This window comes from Phasianus colchicus, chromosome 1 (genome assembly GCF_987193195.1).
Source record: "Phasianus colchicus chromosome 1, bPhaCol1.hap1.1, whole genome shotgun sequence".
Classification (NCBI taxonomy): Eukaryota; Metazoa; Chordata; class Aves; order Galliformes; family Phasianidae; genus Phasianus; species Phasianus colchicus.
In genome coordinates, this window is record NC_143436.1 from 103,346,471 (window position 1) to 103,363,197 (window position 16,727).

General features: G+C 35.0%; 1 long non-coding RNA gene across 1 annotated transcript; it reads right to left on the reverse strand.

Moving 5' to 3' along the window:
• Positions 1 to 9,203: 9,203 nt before the first annotated feature.
• On the reverse strand, positions 9,204 to 15,733 carry LOC149919920 (uncharacterized). Its single transcript, XR_016463544.1, has 3 exons — positions 15,688 to 15,733; positions 13,407 to 13,452; positions 9,204 to 9,536 (listed from the first exon to the last, which is right to left on the reverse strand). It is a non-coding gene; the product is annotated as an uncharacterized LOC149919920 (long non-coding RNA).
• Positions 15,734 to 16,727: the final 994 nt, after the last annotated feature.

Consider the following 16,727-nt stretch of genomic DNA (forward strand, 5'->3'; position numbering starts at 1 on the left):
AAAAAAATAGCTTACAGTTTGAAAAATCCTAATACCTTGCTTTTTGAAGCCCTACATTCTTTATCTGCTTTAGCATAGTTAATGTTGTTCTTAGTGAATTATCATGGGAAGCATCTTAGTGTTTCATTTAAACTTCTTTGTTACCATTTGTTATCATGAATTTAGGGTTTTTTTAGGCTAGTTTAATTATGTTCACATTAAAGGACTGAGGTTTTTAAGCCAGTAGTGAAGAGGAGCAGAGCACTGACAAAAACCTGAAATTATTTGATGTTGTTGTTGTTCTTGTTCATAAGAATATTTGCATCATTTGCTCTTTCGGCCCTGTTTTGAAGCCTTTTCAAGCTTTGTCAGAATTCAGGTATTCCCTCTCCCTCACCTCAAAGTTGCCAAAATGAGTGCTAAAAGATTGCTTCATGAGAAATTAATGGAAAAAAGAATGAAGAACTCAGAATTTTATTTGAACAACTACATTTTAAACTCTTATTTTAGATTTGTCTTATAATTTTGTTTTGGTTTAGAGTCAATCCTGTTTGTTTCCATGGAGAACTGTTCCTTAACTTGTAATTTTGCATTTGGCCTTTTATAATCCTATTTCCGAATTCAAGGTTTTCAAGTCACTCTGAAAATCACTCTGCTTCTTTCGTAAACTTAAACAAAGCTCAGTTTCATGTTAACAGACAGAAATGTAGTCAGAAAAGCAATCTCATTCAGTTTCAATAAATAGTGCTACTAATGATAGCCTTTGAATTAGCTGTGCTCCTAGCTTTAAATTCAGTCTTTAAGAGAGAAAGATTTCTCCATACAGGAGTATTACAGAGGTGAACAGGCCCAGGAAAGTCCTCTCAGCCCTACATGATTTTGCCTGTTACTACTTTCTTCACAAAGTGCTGCTCCTTGTCCTATTACTGTCAGATATGCCAAGGACAGCAGCAGTGAGACAATTTGTGTTGCTGTGTTTGCAGCCTGTGCTATGTCAGAAGAGAACAAATTGGATCCTTCTTCCTGTGAAAGTCTCACAGAGTGCTAAAAACTCAGGGCTTGTTACTTCCCATCCTCAAATTCAAGGCCAGGCTGGATGGGGCTTTGAGCAACCTGGTCAGCAGGGAGGTGTCCCTGCCTATTGCAGAGGAGTTGGAACTAGATGATCCTAAAGGTCTCTTCCAACTCAAACCATTTTATGATTCTATGATTTAACTCAAAGTTGGCTAATTTCTACTCTCTTAATTCAGAGCAGGATGTTTGGCTCAAGAACTTGTGCAAACTTCAGTAAGATTGTCATTATGATTGCAGGAATTTATCAGCTGTCTCATTTGGGTAATGTCCTAAATCAGGTGGGTTTAATCCTAACAATAACATGAATGGCGTTAATGTTTCAATCCCACACTAACCACCTATATTTCCACAGTGAGATCTGGTTTTAATACATTTAATTAATGTACTTTCATGACATTGACATGGAATGTAAGTGCTGTTATCAAGTCTGTCTGGTCAATGATCTTTGATCTAAGAGAGATTTACATAGAGTCTCTGATGAAGAGTAGAAGCTGTAAGTATGTGCGAGTGGGACTGTGTGAGGGGGGTTAACTGAGAGTACTTTTTTTATTGCTTACAAATAGGAGATTAAAAATTAAAACCTTGTATTGAATTGAACATAGTCACTGATACAACATAATGTGCCCATCAATACATAGGGTGTAAATAATGTGTTTGCCAAATATGTGTGGATGTAGAACAGTGATTTCAGTGAAAACTTCTTCAGGGGCCACAAGTATCTCAAGAATGTGCTTTAGTCAGACTTCTGGAATATATTACTTTATGTAGTTACCTTTTTACTGAAAGATCTAACCACATCAGAATTGTGGCTGCTTGCACAGGCTTGCTAAATTTTAAAGCTCATTACCAAAGGGTGAAAACTGCACTGAAAAGTCTCTGATTCACAACTAATAAAAGAAGGATATGAAAAAAAAGGAACTGCACATTCCTTAATACTCAAACAGATCCATAATACAAAGCTAAAAGATGTAGAATTAAGGCTGGCATATAAAGTACATAGTTGACCTTGTAACATATTTTTAGAAGTATGCAATTTGCCACAACATTAAAAGGATGCAAAGGTCAGATTATCAAATCAATCTTTACTTTTATCTGTGTAACAATATTTTCATTAAGGCTACTGAAATAAAGACTTTGACTAGTCTGCAGTGTGCACTTAAAATAAAGTCTTTGCGCCCTATTTCCGTATCTTTGTGATGCTTTATCTGCACTGTTTTACTGAAGAACAACCAGCATTTATAAATTTCCTTTAATAACTCAGAAGACTTCAATCAACTCTACATTTTTTCATTCATTTGCCTTTGAAGTGCTATTCTTTATGCACCAGCAATGTACATTTGTCTGTCTGCACTGTTTGATGTCTGCAACATGTTACAGACATCACCACCTGTGAGGTAGTACCAACTTTAACATAAATGTATTTTTTAACTTTCTGATTACAGTTTCAAACCCAGGGCTCTTCTTGAAAATTAAGTATTTCCTGTGTTGCATACTAGTAACAAAATGGCCAAATTTAAGTCTGATTAAATATATATATAAACTAAAAAGAAATTTTATGTCCTTGATTTTTCCTTTTTTTTTTTTTTGTATCTTTACAGGTATTTTGATATAGGTTTTGTTTTCTTGTTTTTCTTCATCTGAATGAAGGCAGGAAAATAGAGGTTCTGGTGTAACACCACCTAATACCTCCCAGTCTTTGAGAATGTTCAAAACATTATTGAACAGGCAATAAAACTGCAAGATTTAAAAACCCTCCTGTGATATTTCCTCCTGCAGCATGTCAGGTACAGTCACCAAAAAGGAACTTTCCTTCTTGACACCTTTGTAGTCTTCTCTTTAATGGAGTTCTGTTTATTTGCACTGCTTCTCAGCCTATTTAACTTATCAAAACCAACACCTCAACCTGATGCTGCTTTAAGTTCTTCAATTTTCTGGTTAATATAGATCTGTTTTTGAGTAGTTTTTATTCCCTGAAATAAGATGTTACAAATGGAAAACTTGTAAATATAAGCCATGTTTACAGCGTTGACAAGCTTTGTTTTCTTTCTAGCAGGACATTAAAATTGTACTGCTTGGTTGCAGATTCTCATGCTGTGCTGTCATCTTCAGAAGCCATTATCTCTGTAGGAGCTAATAGCAAGTGGATACATTAGTTAGGATTTTTGCACAATAATGATGAAGATAAGATGTATCTACATCTCTATGTTTTGCAGCTGTGTCAATCTGAATAAGTAAAGAATGACATAGCAATTCAAACCATTTCATTTTATTGTAAATAAATTAAGAATGTGGCTAGCAAGAGATACCTTGAAAAATATCTGTAAGTGAGGTTATTTGACACTGAATTTTGTATGAGAGGCTTTCTACTCACACACCTTGAACAAGTCACTAGACTGTTGAAACTTCAAAGCGATACTGGGGAGAATGTTGATTAATGAAGACAAAGCTACTAGGGTGCCTATCCGCTTAGCCTTATTATCATTAAAATTTGTAGACTGAATTAAAAAAGATAAATGATGTCACTTAAAAGCAAATCTAATGGCTTAAGACTATTTAAAATTAACAATTGACCTAAGTTGTTTAAATCATTTTTAACAAGCTATTACTGAAGAAAAAGGGTGCTTTTGAGGGGATGGGGGGAGAAATCTGAAGAGCATTACTAGACCAAGCTTGAAAAAATTCACACAGCTTCAGACTTTTTCTTTCCTCAAAGCTGTAACTCTTTGTGTGCAGGATGCTGAAATACCTATCTTACTCTTGGTACCAGACCATTCTTCTACAATGTGGCTATCAGGTAACATAAATATTACCAAACACTCAGTATTTTTGTAATGAATTTGGCTGCAATTGAAATTTAAAATGAAAATCGTCTCTCACGTGAAATGTAAATAAAATCAATATGATTCTCTTTAGATTTCATCTGGTTTTAGCTAAAATTTTGTGTCAAATGCAGGAGAGTGAGACTCTGTGAGCTGAAACAGGATAGTTATGATCTCCCAAATACAGTGTGGGAGAAATGCCTTTAGAATTCTATAAAATATTTTAAGTTATACATTGTAAATAGAAGAAGCCAAGGTCTCTTCAAGAGACTAATTATTAAAATATCAAAAATTATGATATTAGAGAGTTGTCTAAATCTTGAATTTTTGTCAGAGATAAAGTCACTGTCTTTGTAGATACGTATACATACAGGTATGCATGTGTGTTTTCTGTATGTGTGCATGTAGGAGATTTCTCTATCGCAAAATGCAGTCATGCTTTTTTTTCCCTTCTCCATAGTTCACCATATCTGTATTGTGTATAAAAGAGAAAAAAGGGGGGGGGAATTAACTAACATGAGAGATACAGCATGACTGACATCTTACATTTCAACAATGTTTTTTACAGTGCACCTTAGTCCTACAAACTATCATTTAAGCATGTGCTCAACTTCATGCACTATGAGTCAAATAGTTAACTTCATTTTTCCAGTAGGCTTGTATTACTACTTCTTACAGCCACCAGGCATTCAGCTCAACTTATATAAATAACCATATGTACAAAAACTGCAGGGTATCTGCAGCACCTCAAATAACACAGGTAATAGAAATGAATGAAATCATTTATCTAACTTTCTTTTTTGCATAAACATTGCAATGTATAAGTGTTAGCTTGAGAGAATTGAAAAGCATCTAAAAATATTTTGTATTCTTGTGGGAATGCAAAACAAAAGAAGAAAATATAAAGCATTAGTATTAAATGAGGAATTCTAGGCAACATACTAGATAGGTATGTATTAGACAGAATACATTAGATAGAGAGTTGAGTGACTAAGAGAATGATCCAAGACACTATGGATCATTTGCTGGCCTTTACTATGCACCCAGTATTTTTCCACTGTTCCCACCAATTCCACAGTGAATTGTAACAGTTCTTCGTGAGGAGACTTCTAGTTCCTGTTTGGAGCTTGATATTATGTAGTTATGACAATTTGAAATGTTATGATGTTCAAGAGAGACTGAAGAAATATTCATTTAAAGGGCTATCATAAAAGACACTGTGTTCTGATTTTTGTCAAGCAGTTAGTGCAGCGTAGGCTGAAATGAGGTTTGTCCTGTCTGAGAGGAACACCTTAATCATCCAGCCAAATGATTAAAACACCGTCCCTTGGTATTTTTTCTAGAGTACTCTCCCTGTACCTCCCTTTGGATTCAGGGTTGCATCATGCTCCTATAAAATTTCTACTTTCATTTGGATAAAAGTGATATCAACTTCTAGCTGTGCCTCATCCTTCTTGAGTTCAGATGAAAACTTCAGATGAGGAGACAGAAGATATATAGAGACAAGGGCAAAACCAGAACTTTGAGTGCCTGATTCATTGTCAGTAATGTAAGTATCCTTAGTCTATAGGCTAATAGCTGTCTTGTGTGAATTTATCTAAAGTAATTTTGAACCTGGTAATATCAGAATATGATGCAGTGGTTGCTGTTTCTCATATGTGATGTGCTGCCTGTCTTACACGGAGTTAGACTTTGCTTACCCAAAATAGAAGAAAGTTAGTTTGCATCTATATTCAGATGTTAATGCTGAAGTCCGTATTTTCAGCACTAGTCAGGTAATAGCAACTTCAGGAAGCTATACATATAAAATACTGTTTCAAGAGTTGAAACTTACACCTCAGCTCTTCGGGTTACTGGTCAATCTTTTTTGCCATAACCTCTCAAATATATTGAAAGAATAAGAAATGTTATTGTTCAAAACTATCACAGCCAATTCATACAAAATATTCATCACCCTTACTCTATTTTCATGCAGTATCTTTACTCTTGTTATGATTCCAAGTTTTTGTTGTTTTTCTTCACTGAAATAAAAGCGGTTATTCATTAGGTTCACTTATAAAAATGTAAGGCTAGTTATTATTTTTATAGTACATTAATTTTATATTTAAGAGTGAAGATGGAGATTATGGCTGACAGCATTCACAAGCTCAGCTTCTAATTCTTTGATTAGCCACTGTCAGGAAAACTAAAATATCAGTATTTTGCCATTTGGGAATGGTGCAGACATGAACAGAAGCTACTGGACAAATGAAAATCCAACCCTAAGTATCCACTTGTGGCCCCACAGACAAAATTATTTCAATCTAACTTGTAGTATAATAGTTATTAATGTGACTTACCAGGAATTATATAGCAATAAAGAACAATATTTTACAAAAACAATAGGATTTAAAAAATAATTCTTACTGTATTTCATGGGAAACAGTGTCTAAACTTGGAAATGTTTGCATTCATTTCTCTGAATATTCTAAGATTTTCTATTTTCTAGGTAAATTAAATGTGTTTGCCTCAGTTCCCGTGGAAATCAGTGCTAATATATGTGCAATTTCAAGATAATGATTTTCCCTAAAATATTTATCAATCCAGTGAACAGTGGTCTAGGTAGAAAGACATCTGAATCCTATGAGATGGGAGAAGTAGCAACAAAAAAACAAACAAAAAACTTTTTTTTTTTTTTTTACTTCATTTAGCTTATATACATATATATTTTGTTTGGTAAATGAATATACCTTTGTTATTCACATGTTCAGTATCAAGTTACAAGATAGTTGTTTTCTCAAAGTTTGAAGATAGGATCTCTACAGTTTTTCTGCAAAATCCTTCACTATAGTTTCTTATTTTTGCCTTTATGCAATCAGGCTTCTCTCTGTGCTTAAAGAACTTTGCAACTTATCGATTTAGAACTGAATATACCCCATTAATAAAAGATAGTTTATACTGGCTAGTATAGAGAAAACTAAGTTAGTCATAAATTCACAAATGAAGATTGAGAAAATGAAATTCAATACTAATTCAGAAATCACAGTGGTATTAATATAACACTATGTTATATAATTTTAAATGCTTCAATTTCTGTGGTCTACAGCTTTTTGTTATTCTCCACATACATTTGAAAACTTCATTATTCTTTGTGAAAGGAGAGGGAAAAGGCATGAAATTGTTTGTAGGCATAAATTTTATGACTATGCTTGCAAATTATAAATTGTTTGCACAAGGGATTGTCCATAGTTCTACGTTTATATTACAATGATAAGATTTCAGTCTTGACAGCTGCTTTAGCATTGCTGCAGTAAACATGATTTATGTTTAACAACAGCATATATAGATATGGATTTTACAACCTCTCTGGACAACCTGTGCCAGAGCTCCATCACATATAAAATAAAAAAATGTTTCCTGATGTTCATGTAAAGAAGCCTGTTTCAGCATGTGCCCATTGCCTCTTGTTCTGCCACTAGCACCAGTGAAAAGAGCCTTTCTTCAGGTATTTATAGACCTTGATAAGATACCTCTCCACTGAAACCACACAATTCTCTCATCCCTCTCAGCCTTTCCTCACAGAAGAGATACTCCAGTCACCTCAATCATCTTAGAGGCTTTTCATTGTAGTTTCTCCATTAGCTCCATGTCTCTCATACTAGGAGGGGTTAGAACTACATGCAGTATTCCAGTAGCTTTTTAATTGTTCTTTAATTGTTTTGTTGTTGTTATTGTTGATTTTTGAATCAGAACAAGTCTTTATGCAAATGTTTTTTTCCTATCCAGTCATCTTCTTAAATATATCTATTTGTAAGTTTTTTTTTGTCCCTAGTTACAGGAGTTCAGGAGCTTTCTCTTCCCCTTGTTGAACTTCATGAGTTTTGTACCAGTTTATCTCACTAGTCTTTTTAAAGTCCTCCTGGATGGCAGCGCAACCTGCTAGCATGTCTGCCACAACTGTCAGTTTTGTGTCAGCAGCAGCTGAGGATGCAGTCTGTATTATCATTCAGATCATTGATTTTTTCCAGTATTAGAATTGGAACTAATATTTATTCCATGAGTATTCACTGGCATCCAAGTAGGCTGCACAACTGATCACCATCTGGGCCTGACTGTTCAGAGAGCTTTCACTCCACATCACTTTCTGTGAATCCACTGTACTTTACCAACTTCCCAATGAGAATGTTGGCTGAATTTGACTTCCCTTGCTGACTCAAGAGGTTCACCCATAGCTATACATGCCCTTGCGATGGCTGGCCTTCTGGCTCTTATGATGGGAAGGAGCTAAGAAGCATTTGTTACAACCATTCAGGTTGACCCTAGTCAGTTGCAATGGTATGAGCATTACCATTTTGGCCCTAGTTACCAAGTCCTTTGGTTTAAAGTCCACATCACTAGGCTAGCCAGTCTGCTGCAAAAAATTGCTCTGCCTTTTCTAGAAAGAAAGGTGGATCCCATCCCTCCATAACAGGTCATAGTCTTCATAGAAAGTTTTATTGTCATAAACACCAAAATCCACATGCTGGTATCAGCCATGTAGCCTGGAGTCAGTATGCATTGTCTGCTTCTTGCTGCCCTCTTTCCTCCAACTGGCAAAATTAAGGAAAAAATAACTTGGGCACCAGTATTTTTCACTTACAATCACAGAGCTTTGGAGTGTTCTCTGATGCATCCCATGTTCCAAATTCCAATGTAATTCATGCCCACATGAAAGAGCAACAGTGGATAGCAGTCCACACTCCTGCTAAGCACCCTCTTGGCAGCATCTTGAATATTGGCTATTAGGAAGCAGAAAAAAACATGCTTACTGACATTCCCATTTTTTAAAGATAGAGTGGAAAATACTGTAGAAATGTATCCTATACCCTCTTTCCATGCACATGAGAATCACAAAAATGCTTTCATGCATTGTTGTAAAGTTGAAGGTTATTGTTTTTCATTGAGGAGGTCCTTACTTGTACTACTTGAATACATTGTATTTCTAATGCTGTCTATTTTTTGTTGGGTCTTTATTTACTGACTGAATATTAGATCTACGAACTGCCACCATCAGACACTTTAATGGAAAAGATAGAAGATTGATTTCATTGACATTTACCTGACACAGATGTCACGTATCCATGTCTGAGAGGCCTAAAGCTGCCATCAAATTGGATTATAAAAAGAAGAGAATGTAATCAGCAAGAAATGGATTCTAAAGGCTTTATTAATGGCTTAGATGGAAATCAAATTTGAGCATTTATACTGTAATTATATTGTCTTCACCTTCTAGCTACTGTTAGTTTAAAGCTGACTTTAAAAAAAAAAGTTATATAAAAACTGATTTTTGTACCAGGATCAATTACTTTTAATAATCCCAAATCCTTCCTTTTGTGACATTGCTCTCTAGATGCATAGCAACTGAAAACACATGTTGTAACTTGCTGTTGTTCCCAAAATTTGGTCATATTACATGTTTTAATAGAAGTGAAATAGTTATGCATATTGTATGTACTTGGAGAAGAACTAAATTGTCAGTAAGAAAGCAAGCAGAAGTGGTTTGAAAAAGAAATTCTGTATTGTAAAGTTTTCTGAAAGTATAAGAGGTTTTTCTTATTCTTGTTGACTTTTCTTCTTGGAAGATCATCAGTTGGAAATTTACCATAAATCCACTAAAGCATTATTCCACATTTCGAAGACTCAAAGCTGATGAGAAAGAGATTGTGAAAAATTATCCAGGGTAGCCAAGGTATACAGTATGGTAAAAAACTTTAATAATGGTGACTGAACTCTGTTCTAGTTTTGGCTGAGTTAATGCTGATAATGCACCAATTTTTAGTTGTTAAGTGCTTGTGCTAAATCAGTGACTTTTCTGCATCTCATCTGCCCTGCCAGCAAGGAGGCTGGAAGTACAGAGGAAGCTGGGAAGAGAAACAACCAGCACAGCTGACCCCAACTGGCCAAGGGATATTTCACACCAGACAGAATGCTGAACATATGCTAAACAATAAAACCAAGGGAAGTTGTCTGAGAGGGGCTGCTGCTACTTGAGATCAAGCTAAGTATGAGTCAGTGAGCAATTACACTGTATATCACTTGTGTGGTGTATTGTATTATTATCATTACTATTACTATAATTGTTATTGTTTAAACTTTTTGTCCTATTAAATAATCTTTATCTCAATGGACCAGTTCTACTTTATTCCTACTCTCTCCTATCCTACTGTGGGAGAGTCAGTGAACAACTGTGTGATGCTGAGCTGTCTATGGCTTAAACCACAACCACCTTGATGTCACATTGGGCCTATCATTTTGGTTATTGTAATATTTTCAAAGGTACTTTAAAACATGCATTGAAATTTATCTTTCTAGTGTTTTGTAAATCTGATTGGTCATACCTGAAGAACCCAGTTTCTCAAAACACAGCAAGTAAAACTGAAAACAAGCAAACAAAAATTCTCCCCCACCCCCCCAATTTTTATTTTTATTTTTAAAGTTGAAGAATATGAATTGGCTGAGTGAAACAAGTAATGCTCCAACCTTAGCTATAATTAATTTTTTAACTACAGTATAGATACTGGCACTGTAAGAGCACCAATCCAACTTCCTAATGAAGAAAGCTGCAATCTGTAAAAATATGCATTTCAGCCCAATATTTCAAATTTATAGCTCTATTAGAGGCTAGAAATTCTGCAATAGAGTTTTTCTGCAAGTAGCGTTTAGAATGAGAGAAGATAAATCCGTAAATCCATCTGATACACTTCTAATAAATGAGATTACTGAACACTAATAAATGTAGTTAGAAAATAGTCATGAGACTGATTGATGAAATTATATGCTGTTCACATAAGCATGAGAAATTGAAGGAAACAAAAACTAAGGCTGATCATCTGTTTTTGTGAGCAGATTTGAAAGATACTTTTAACAAAAAATCATGCTTAGTGATAGGTGTTAAAGAGAATTAAAATTGCATTTAAGCTATGAATTATTGACACTTAAAGCAAGGGAAGTAGCACCTAATGATTGCCCTGTATTTATACTCTTCCCTAAGTATGTTTTTGACCATTATCAGTATGAAGACACAGTAGTATATGGATTTTTCAACTATTCTTACATGCCCTTCCTTCATTTGAAGGCAGCATGAAGAAAGCCACACAAAACAATTAAGTCATGTGCCTAATATTAGACACCTAATAGGTACAATAAAACTGCATTTGAGGTTTTCTGACTGCCTCTTGATCAACTTGTTCACTTTCAAACCTGACTCCTTTATTTAGACTTGCCCACAGATTACCAAGCCATTTGTTTAAGGTTTAATTTTCTCATATTCCTGTAAGACACCACTGATTTTTTCAGGAAACCTTTATTTAATAGCACAATCAATGAAGGATAAGAGAATAGCTCTCTCAGCACTGAATTATTATTATTTTTTCAGTATGTTCTTGATTTTCTTCTATATTTGAATGACTTGTTGCAAACTACAAATACAATTAATGTCAGATGCCTTCTTCTCAATGATATTTTTTCCTCTAATATTGAATATTATGGATTTATTTTTCCCATCATAGAGTTTGCCCAGTGTGCGCATATGGTTACAGTGAACCTCCATAAGTAAATTGCTATAATAAAATACAATGACAAAAGACAAAATACTTTTTGACTTAACTGATAAATAATGCTATCAATGAAATGGTCAGCTTTTTCAATAGCTTTTTCAAAGCAACATCTTAAGAGTAGATAGTCATTGATTACTGTATTAGAATGGTAAATCACTTAGATCTTGTTTTTGAAGTTTTATTCCTGTTTTTAATAATTGTTCTAATAATTATTTTTACTCTTTGAAATTAAGGGGAATTGATAAGTCCTGCAAAAAAAGTTTGTATTCCTGACTCAGGAAAACCAATAGTTTATTCATAATATTTGCGTCAGAATACCATTCACATATTGAACAGCTTGTTTTTATAGATGCCAGATGTTAAGTGTCAAGCAGTTAAAATAGAAAAAATAATAATCCAAAAGTATTGTTACATTACAGAAAGTAGTATGCTAGAATTTTACATTCATATTTTTTCTACCTGCTAAAAATCCTAGAAAAAAAATCTTATTTTACTTATAAAATAAACTTTCCAGACTTTTTCTGTCCCCATATCTCTGCAATAATTAGGAAACAACTGATACATAACAGCACCAGTTAAGAAAAAGGAAACTGAACAAATGAGTGGAAAAAAATATCTTTTAAGTTATGAGGCAGCAAACACAGATTTGTAAAGCAAAAAGCTCTGCCATTTTAACTAACTTCTCTGACATGGCACTATGTTTTGTGGATAGGAAAGTAGCAGCAAATGCCATTTTTTCATGCTAGTAAGACTTCTGACATTATCAAATTCTTATGTGCAAACAAGGAATCATGGTCTAATTGAAAATAATGTATTGGGTTGTACTCATGGGAAATCTGAGTGACCAGTGTTTTGCTATTAAAAACGGAAGATTATCAATCAGAATCAGGTTTTCATTAGTTTTTAATTGAAGTATTGAAAACAGAATGATTAAATGTGCTTATTCAACTCATGGCTTACATCATTTTGGAAAAACTGCTCAGATAAGGGAGGGATAATTTGGAATTGAAAACAAACTTGAAAAATTAATGATATATGATATGAAAAATGCATGATGTTCTTTAACAGAAGAAAGAGTGAGGTCTTGCCACTCAAATTCAAGTAGCAGTTAAGGAACCGCACAGAGAGCAGATATCCAGTAAAGGGATTGAGGTACATAGTTGGATTGCAAACTGACTGTGAATTAAGAACATTCTTATATCCTGAAGAAGAATAATCTCATCCAGTCAGTTATCAACAAATAACAGAATGGTCAAAGGTGAAAGAGAGGAACAGCTGAAAGCTATTTATGAATAAGCAGATGTGTTCCATATGCAACTTGGGCTACTTTGGCTACATGCCATATTTCAAAAAGTTGTAGATCAGCTAACTGCAGAGATTATGCAGAAGAAAGAGAAAAGAAAGATTGATCATGAGTTAAATATATCCTGCTTTTTTTTTTTTTTTGATAAAAAAAAAGACTAGTACTGAGAATAGATAAGGTACAGATCACAGAATTATAGAATGGCTTGCATTGAACAGGACCTCAGAGATCATCAGGTTCCAAATCCCCTGCAGTGGACAGGGTTGCCAGTCACAAAGTCAGCCACTGGATCAGATTGCCCAGGATCTCATCCAAACTGGATTTGAACAGCTCCAGGAATTGGGGCATTCACAACTTCTCTGGGCAGCTTGTTCCAGTGCCTCACCACCTTCTGGGTGAAAAATTTCCCCCTACCATCAAGTCTAAATCTCCCCCCTTTTAAACAAAAACTGTTCTCCCTTGTCCTATGACTATCTGATCATGTAAAAAGTCTGTCTCCCTCCTGCTTGTAAGCTCCTTTCTAGTGCTGGAAGGCCGCTCTGGGGTCTCTCCAGAGCCTTCTCATCTCCAGGCTGAACAGGCCCAGCTACCTGAACCTTTCTTTGTACGAGAGGTGCTCCAGCTCTCTGATCAGAGGAGAGCACTACTTACACTCACCCACTTCTTGGATGGTCAGTGTTTCAGTCTGCTCCCTCTGCTGGTCCTGAAAGAGAAGAAAACAATCAACTTGCACCATCCCTGTATGCCTTCCCACTCTCTTAACTGCCATGCAAAGTGTACCGCCCACTAACTGATGTGTCACACCCTGTTTGTGCATCCCTTCCACTCACTGAGCCTGCCCTTGTGTGTGTGGAGGTGTCATGCCACCAACACCTGCTCCATATCTCTCATGAGGGCTGGGATCAGTGAGCAGATCTAGGCAACTCTTTCCTAGGGACTCCTTGATTTCAGGACACCCCTCACACTCTATGGTCCCCTGTTCTGTTGCAGTGATGCTGACTGCCTCAGAGAATTGAAGTAGACTGGTTTACTTTCTAATCCTCCTTATCCCATGACAATCTGTCAGTAGAAGTAGGCTAACAAGATGTAAAAGCATTATCAATTTATTAATCTCTATATTTTTTCTTATAGAAAGATTTTAATGAGTGATTTTTAACCTGTAATGTAACTAAATAGACATTTCAGTGTGTTTACATATTTGTAACAGAAGTATGCCTCACTAAATTCTACCTGGCTCAATTTTTTTTTTTTAAGTTCTGTTTTGTTGTTTTCTTATTACAATGGCCTTACTTCAAACCAGTCTTACATTCAGAAGGTTCATTTTGGAAGGATTTTACAGAAATAGCAAAGAATAACATAAAAACACTTATGGCCTTATTCTTCTTTCAGGTGTTAATTATTCTTCCCAATTATTAAAAAGTGACCATTGGTAATAATTATTTTATATATATTAATGCTATGTTGTGTTATTGGTTCAGTTAGCTGCATCCAGAAAAATAGCAGGAAAACACTCAAAGGGTTATTCAGTGATGCTTCAACTTTTTTCATTTAGGTTAAAACAGGATTAACATTTCTCCACAGAGCTATTGTATGATTTATACAGCCTGATAAAAACTTTAAATTAAACAATAAATATACCTTTTTTCTCATTTCAATTGTATCATTGAACGACAGATTTGTTTACCTTCTACATTCATCTAAAAGAAATGCAGTTGTGATCTTCTCTATTTAGGCCATATGTGCCCTTCAAATTCCATTCTTGCTCAATAACTCCATAAGAAAAGAAAAAAGTTAAATTTTTTTTTTTAGAAAATAGCAGGTTGTCCTTTGTGAGCAAAACTACAAGAATCACCACTAAAGACAAGTCTCCCTGACAAATTCACAGAACATATTAATAGAAGGGAAAAAATATATAGTTAGCTGCCATAGAAATAACGGATAAAGTTTGAGTTTTATTTGTCAACCTTCAGAGATACTTCATGGTTTGTCTACTTGGAATTAATTAGGTACTGATAATATGATGGCACAATAGAGAAGAGAATACTGCTGTGTTTTTTTTTTTTAAATTAAGATAGCTTCAAATAGCATGTTTCATTTATTTAATTGGCTCTAGATCAGGTTTCTTCCTATGGCTATTTTGCAATCCTAATCTGGAAGTGAGCATTGGAATTATGAACCCCAGGGCTAGCCAAACAGAAGTCTTCCTAGTCCTATTTTCTTCACCATTTCCCAAATCTTAATCCAAGGCATGTTCCACAATTATCTTCAAGTGTACTTTTTTCTTTTTTTTTTTCCTCTCTGTTTAAATATGAAAAGTCTTATAAATCTTATAACAGGAAACTACCTCACATCTTTCATCATTAGCAAGATCTTTTACTACCCTGGTTAATCTCCTTAGCAACTATAACTTCAAAGAAGTTATGCAATATTTGGCATAAAAATTAGAATTACACATCCCTCCCCACTGACCTTTAAGTTTTCTATTGATGTAGAAGGAAATAAGAAAGCATATAACACCCCTAATAAAATTGAGTGACCAAAGCTTTTGCCCTACAGGATGCTTTTTTTCTGTAGTTAAGATTGATACTTTGTGGTAAAGGAAGATATTTCTATAACCTTCTCACAATTATTCAAACATTTAGTAATGTAAGTGAACAGTCAAAGATTCAGATGTTACCTAGAGTTTCCTAGAGCTATGATTTTGAAACTGATAAAGTTCAGGTAATTTGTGAAGATTTTTAACAAATTAAGAATATTTTCTTCTAGAACCATAGAATGGTCCAGGTTGAAAAGACCTTAAAGGTAGAATTGCTCAAATTGGAAAAGACCTTAAAGACCACTGTATAATCAATAAAAATTAAGATGTTCTAATTACAAAATAAACAAGAGAGCTAGGCAAAGCAGGTTATAACAAAAAGAGAATAGATAGAACACTTACCTGTATCCCAGGCTTGCATATGAAACTCCAGCAGAGTGGATCTCCAGAAGAAATCCTTCCCTACTGGTAGTCAGCTCTTAAATGGGTCTAGGAGAGGTGGAACCAGGCTCCACCCCTTCCGGCAGCACAGGTGAATTGCCTTCACCTGTGCTCCTGTGGCTGACTCATTGCTTGCTTCAGGTGATCAATCAGAGATTCAGGCTGTGATTCAGCGGTTCCCATACAATCATCAAGTCCAACCATAGCCTAACCATACTACCTTAATTTCGAGAAACCTAGATGCCAAAGATCATCTAGTTTCAACCCCCCTATCATGGGCAGGGTTGCTAATCACTAGACCAGCCTGCCCGGAGCCACATCCAGCCTGGCCTTGAATGCCTCCAGGGATGGGGCATCCACAACCACTCTGTTCGTAACCTAGACACTCTCTTCCCTCCTCCCCCAACTTCCCCAGCAAGAAAACAAACCCTAAGAAACACCCATAAGTAAGTAGGTGTTTGCTTGCTCCTATGCTGGTTGTATGAAGCATTTATAAAACTCTCCTCCTCTTGTTCTGGATCTTAAAGATCTTGTTAAGTTTTAAAACCTATGGAGAAGAGCTTGTACAGCACAAACATTACAATATGTCTTGCAGTAAGTATCAAGAATCTGACAGCTATTTGTCACAGGTTCTTGAGGCAAGCCCAGAGGAACATTCCAGTAAATATTTGAATTTCAGCAATTAAATAAAAGGTAAACACTGATTAATTCCAGGCTTAATATTTAAAAACGTTAGATGAAAATTTAATTTATATATTAGATGTTTAAAAATCTGATTTATATTAAGAATAATTCAGGGAGAAATATGGATCATATAAATAAAGCTTTCCCCACCCTTTTTTTAAATGGAAAATTCCCAATTTATGTTCTCCTTCATAACAGGATTTGGCATCATTCAAAACATCCTTTATAAAATATTAATCTGCAAAGTGAACAGCAGAGAAAATCAAGCTGTACCATATCTTGACTTCAGCTTGGAATCCACATATACCCCAAGAACT